Below are 6,998 nucleotides of genomic sequence, written 5' to 3' on the forward strand. Positions count from 1 at the left end.
CTCCCCCGTCCCTGGGATTCTCCAGGCAAGAACACTGGAGTGGGTTGCCATTGCCTTCTCCAGTGCAGGAAAGTGAAAAGTGAAAGTGAAGTCACTCAGTCGTGTCCGACTCTTCTCGATCCCATGGACTGCAGCCTACCACCCTCCTCCATCCTTGGGATTTTCCAGGCAAGAGTACTGGAGTGGGGTGCCATTGCCTTTTCCGAATGATGCTAGCTGTGTATAACTTTTTGAGGAACTGCCAAACTGTTTTCCAACATGGCTATGCCAGTTTACATTCCCACCAGCAATATATGAGGGTTTTAATTTCTTCATATCCTGGCCAAAACTTATCATTAACATTCTTTTTGATTACAGCCATTCTAGAGGATGTGAGTCTTGCGGTTTGGATTTTCATTTCCTTAATGATTAATGATACTGGACAGCATTTCATATGCTTACTGGCCTCTATATGTCTTCTCTGGAGAACTGTTCATTCAAATCTTTTATCTTCTCAATTCACTTTGGTAATATTATGCCCAACACACACACACACACACACACACACACACACACACACACATTCATGTACCACCCTGGATTTTCTTCAACTATCATAGTAACTATATGAGGAATCCATGATTTGTCCCATTTCTCAGGTTAAGAAACTGAGGCCCAGAGCAGTGGCATGATATGTCCAAGAGGCCACAGCTTACAGAATCTCAGGGCCCAGAGTTTTATTTATTTAACAAATACTCATATAGTATTTACTATGTGCCAGTCCAGAGAACCCCTGAACCTCACATTCTAACAATTTTCCAGTGAAACTATCATTATCAATAGAACTTCTCTGCTTCCCTGAAGCAGCAACTTATTGTTTTTATTTAAAAATAATGACTTATTTTTTAGTCATTAAGTCATGTCCAACTCTTTTGCAACCCCATGGACTGTAGCTCACCAGACTCCTCCTTCCTTGGAATTTCTCAGGCAAGAATACTGGAGTGGTTGCCATTTCTTTCTCCAGGGGGATTTTCTCCACCCAGGGATCGAACCCTTGTCTCCTTGGCAGGCAGATTCTTTACCTCTGAATCTCCAGGAAAGCCCCCCCGCCGCTTTTTTTTTTTTTTTAAATAACGTTTTCTCTCCAGTTACCAAAGAGTGAACTTGTGAGTTGCTCAGTCGTGTCCAACTCTTTGTGACCCCATGTACTATACAGTCCATAGAATTCTCCAGGCCAGAATACTGGAGTGGGTAGCTGTTCCCTTCTCCAGGGGATCTTCCCAATCTGGGGATCATACCGGGGTCTCCTACACTGCAGGCAGATTCTTCCTGGCTTAGGAATACGTGCTTATTTTAGAATAGTTGAAAAAGACTGTACCGAAAAGTGCAAATATAGCAGAGCAGAGGCTTCCCCCCTCCCTTTGCACAGCTCCAACTTGGCTTCCATCTGATTGTGGATTTTTGTGAACAGATAACACACTGGCTTAAAGTTCAACATTCAGAAAACTAAGATCATGGCATCCGGTCCCATCACTTCATGGCAAATAGATGGGGAAACAGTGGACACAGTGGCTGACTTTATTTTTCTGGGCTCCATGAATTAAGAGACATTTTTTTCCTTGTAAGGAAAGTTATGATCAACCTAGACAGCATATTAAAAAGCAGAGACATTACTTTGCCAACAAAGGTCCGTCTAGTCAAGGCTATGGTTTTTCCATTGGTCATGTATGGATGTGAGAGTTGGACTATAAAGAAGGCTGAGCGCCGAAGAATTGATGCTTTTGAACTGTGGTGTTAGAGAAGACTCTTGAGAGTCCCTTGGACTTCAAGGAGATCCAACCAGTCCATCCTAAAGGAGATCAGTCCTGGGTGTTCATTGGAGGGACTGACATTGAAGCTGAAACTCCAATACTTTGGCCCCCTGATGAGAAGAGCCGACTCATTGGAAAAAACCCTGACGCTGGGAAAGATTGAGGGCAGGAGGAGAAGGGGACAGAGGATGAGATGGTTGGATGGCATCACTGACTCGATGGACGTGGGTTTGGGTGGACTCTGGGAGTTGGTGATGGACAGGGAGGCCTGGCGTGCTGCGGTTCGTGGGGTCGCAAAGAGTCGGACACGACTGAGAGACTGAACTGAACTGAACACGCTGGGAGCCCCAGAACAGGAGGTCTGTGCCTTTGGGAAGTTTCTATCAAGCATATTATATTTTGATAAGTAGGGCTTTGAGAAGAGGGAATCAGAGGCATTTTTCATAAGAAAATTCACCAGGGATGAGGTACAACAGCTGAAATGAAAATTTGCTTTGTTTTGGGGACTTTTCCAGGGCTTTTGGTTCTTTCAAGAACAGGGCTGCCTCCCTTACCAGCTGTGTAGCCTCTCTTAACATCCCCTGTGACTGAAATTCCTCATCTGGAAAATGGGGCTAAACATCCATAATTATAAAGTAATTGATAGTTGTGGGCACATTCTTCCTATCCACAGCAATGTGTGCAGGACTGGAACCTTGGGTTCACTGGCAGAACATACCCTCCTTCAATGGGGTTGGTTCTAGCATTGAGTTCTTCATTCAAAATAATAGCTCAGTGTCTTGGGAGACAGAGATCTGAGTTCAGATCCTGGTTTCCCCTTTAACCACTGGGCTTCCTTGTGGCTCAGATAGTAAAGAATCTGCCTGCAATGCTGGAGACCTGGGTTCAATCCCTCTGTCAGGAAGATCCCCTGGAGAAGGGAATGGCAACCCACTCCAGTATTCTTGCCTAGAGAATTCCATGCCCAGAGGAGCCTGGTGGGCTATAGTCCATGGGATGACTGAGCAACTAACACTTTCACTTTCTTCTTTAACCAGCCCTAGCTCAAATTCCTTATATGTTTGAGGCTCTGTCAGTCCCTGGGTCAGGAAGATACCCTGGAGGAGGGCATGGCAACTCACTCTAGTATTCTTGCCTGGAGAATTCATGGACAAAAGAGCCTGGCAGAGTACAGTCCATTGCAGAGTCAGACATGACCAAAGCGACTCAGCATGCATGCACACATGCCCTTACTGTACAATGTTATAGGGTAGTTGGGAAGTTTCAATATAATAACGCATGTAGGACTTGCATGGTGGTTCAGTGGCTAAGAATCCACCTGCCAATGCAGGAGACACAGGTTCAGTCTCTGGTCTAGGAAGATCCCACAAGGTGCAGGCAACTACGCCCATGCACCACAACTACTGAGCCCGCCCTCTAGAGGCCATGAGCTGCAACTACTGAAGCCTGGGTGCCTAGAGCGGGTGCTCCTCTACAAGAGAAACCACTAGAAGACTAAGCATCGCGCCTAAGAGTAACCCCTGCTCCCTGCAACTAGAGAAAGCCCACACATAGTAATGAAGACCCAGCACAGTTCAGTTCAGTTCAGTCGCTCAGTCGTGTCCGACTCTTTGCGACCCCATGGACTGCAGCACGCCAGGCCTCCTTGTCCATCACCAACTCCCAGCGCAGTCAAAACTAAATAAATATTAAAAAATAATAATGTATACAAAGTGCCTGGTTGGTGCTTTACACTGAGGAAGTGTTCAGGAGACGTGAACTCTTAACACCATCATCACTTAATGCTGGCCTACTATGTGCCTGGCACGCTCAGGGAGAGGGCATGAAGATGAAAACACAGCATGGGTCAGTGGAAGTTTTATTCAGACTCTGTTCCTGCCACTCCACCGTTTGAACTGGGCCTTGAAGGATGGGTCAGATCTGTCACGTGGGGATGGCAGGCAGGAGGGGCCTTGTGGATATGGAGCCATGGAAGTCAAGGCTGGGAAACAGGAGAGTATAGCGCATGAATGGAAAACTGCAAGTATTTTCGTTTAGCTCCTTGTGAAGGTCTCTCTGGTTCACTCACACAAAGCTCAGTGAAAATATATTAAGTACCTGCTGTGCACCCCTTATATCCAACACCTCATTGAATCTTGAATGGAAAGGTCACTTTTGCCATACCCATTTCAAGGATGAATAAATTGAGGCTCGGAGAGATCCAACAGCCTGACTAAGAGCCCTACACTAGGAGTAGAAGGGGCGGGAATTCAAGCTCAGGGCAACAGACTGCAGATCGGCATCCCACACTTCTGGCAGGAATTAGTTCCCAGGCAGTGAAACTCTAAAGGCAGCCCCAGCTGCCCGAAACTCAGCCGCAGAAAGCTGGCTCATGGCCCCCTTGCTGGCTCCCTTCTTTCATCCCAGCCCCACCCTACCACCCCCATTTCCCTTCCTGGCCCTGGGGCCCTGTTCCTTCCCCAAACCTGCTCTTCCACAATTCCTTCCAGGTTCTCTCATCTGTAAAATGGGGATAATAACAGTGCCTGTCTCAGAGGGGTGTCACGAGGATCAGAAGAGAGGCCCAAGTGCTTGGAGCCCAGAACACAGTAGGCTCCATAAATATTAGCAATCATCAACACCATCATTAGCCAATAATATCCCTGGAGTCTAGTGACACCGGCCAACTGGAAGCATTATCAGTATTTGATGGTTGAGTAAACTGTCGTGGACAGGTGGAGCCGCAGCTTCTCTGAGGGTTCTCAGCTGGGAGGTTGGAGAGTGGGACTTGAAGCTGGGCTTGCCGAGCCTCTGATTTCAGATCTCCTTAACTTCTGCCAGTCTTTGCTGGGAAGATGAGTGAAGCATTTAATCAATATTTATTATCCATCTTCTGCATGCCAAGCCAGGCTCTAGATGCTGAGGGACATTCAAAGAGGGATACCACCTGGTCCCTTGAGGAAGCTTAGAGCCTAACAGATAAACAAAGCATGGAAATAAAGCCTTGTTTGTGGAGGCAGAACACACGAAGGGTCCAGAAAAGGGCGAGAAGCACTCTGACTAGGAGAGGGGAGGCAGGCAGGGAAGACTTCCTGGAGGAGGTGATATTTAAACTAGGGCATGAAACTTCTCCCCATGTGGTTGCTGAGGAAAGAAGTCACCAGGGGCACCATCAGCTGTGTGGGCAGGGCAGCAGCACCTGGAGGCCAGTTATCAGACTTTTCAAGGTGAAACAGAGCCTGTGAGTTGAAGGTGAGTGAAGGTTGTCATGATAAATGTTTTCCAAAAACTTGTGCTAGAGGATGGCTGTGAAAAAACCCACGAAGAACATAAATGCATGTATTAATAATAAGCATATAAGTACTTGCAGATGAATGTTCAAGTCCTTAGCTGTGGTGTTTAAAAAATTCTTCATTGCCTGAAAGGTGTGTCATACAATATATGAGAAGGAAAAAAAAAGAATTGGTCAAGAAGACATGAATTGAAGCAAATGATGAAAATCAATATTTTAGTGAACACTGATCCCCTCACAATAAGTTATATAGAAAAATACATGTTCAAATGGTTTTAATCCCTGGGCAGTAAAGTCTATTTTCATTCAAATAACATCACACAATAATAATAAAATTTTTAAAGATAAACTGAGCCATGAAAGACCAGTGAAATGTGTAGACTGCAGTAAAGGGATCTGTGCATTGGAGATAAGGTCAGAGATGTAACCACAGCTGCCATATCTTGGGGTTCCTTATAAACCATGCTCTGTGGTGAGAGCTTTGCATGCATTATTTCATGAGATTTCCCCGCAGTCTTATGAAGTGAGTGTTAAGGGACAAGAAAACCCAAGTTCAGAGAGTTTACAAAACTTGCCTGGGCTCACACAGCTAGTAAAGTGACCAGGTCTGGGTTTGAAAGCAGGGCTATCTGCTTTAAAGTCTGGGTTCTTCATCCCCGTGCATTATTACCATCTCATCTTCGAGATCTGAGGATCAAGTATGAAGCTGGGAACTGACTCTGAAGAAGTGCTTTGAATGCCAGGTTCAGACTTGCATGAAAATCACACAGAAGCAGGCAGGAATCAGCAGACCTGGAATCTAGCAGCGCCTTTAAGTGGCTCTGCCAATCACTAGCCAAGGTTACTGCTATGAGCCTTGGCCTCTCTAGACTGGAGAGATGAAGAATGTAAATGGATTATTGGCCATGAAGGAAGGAAGACCTGTGACGAAAGGGTTGTTGAGGAGAAACCTGGAGATGTTCAAATATTTACTGAGTGCTGGGCTCTGGGAATACAACTGTGGACAAGTCAGAGCTCTGCACTCTGGACTTCCACCCAGTCCTGCAAGGGCCTGGGCTCAGCTTGGGAGAGTGTGGGAGGATTCTTTCACTGGAACAAACAAGGGCTCAGGAGATGGCCTGTCCCAGACTGAACTGTCAGATCACAAATCAGCCAGTCTCTCTCTGTGTGACCTTGAGCAAGTGACCTAGCCTCTCAGACGGCCCATCTTTACCAGGAAGATCATCACTCCTCTTTCGGCAATTGTTGGATCCAGTTAAATAAAATAAGATAAAGCAATCATCTAGCAGGGTGCTAGGCATGCTGTGGCCGTCCATAGATGTTCAGTTCAGTTGCTCAGTCGTGTCTGACTCTTTGCGACCCCATGGACTGCAGCACGCCAGGCCTCCCTGTCCATCACCAACTCCTGGAGCCTACTCAAACTCATGCCCATTGAGTCGGTGATGCCATCCATCTCACCCGATAGATGTTAGGATTCCCCTATAAAGGGGTATAAACCTTAGTTTCCGTCCGTCGCCCTCCCCCCACCCCCACCCCGCCCCGTGCCAAGAAAGAGTAGACTTTTCTGGCTTTCATTTCAGCGGGGAAAAGGATATAAATACCTCTACGTTAGCGTTAGCTGAGCTATAATGCAAACTAACAAAAGGCTTGCAGCTCGGGCAATGTACCCCTGGATTTGGGTTCAGGCCAGAGACTCCACGCCAAAAGATCCCCTCCACCCCCTGGGTATTCGGACCCAGTCCTCAGGGCGTGGTTGCCTCTGCTGTCTGGGAACCACCCTCCGGGTCTGTTTCTCGGGCTGCCAGAGCGGGAGGGTACCGGGCGACAGCAGGTACGGCGGCCCCTTTAAGCATCAAGCTTGTGTTGCAATCACTACCTCGAGGGACTGGTCCTTCCGGGGGGTGGAGCCTGTGCCTGTAGCAGCGACCAATCGGAGC

Source organism: Bos taurus, chromosome 2 (genome assembly GCF_002263795.3).
Source record: "Bos taurus isolate L1 Dominette 01449 registration number 42190680 breed Hereford chromosome 2, ARS-UCD2.0, whole genome shotgun sequence".
In the NCBI taxonomy this organism is placed as follows: domain Eukaryota; kingdom Metazoa; phylum Chordata; class Mammalia; order Artiodactyla; family Bovidae; genus Bos; species Bos taurus.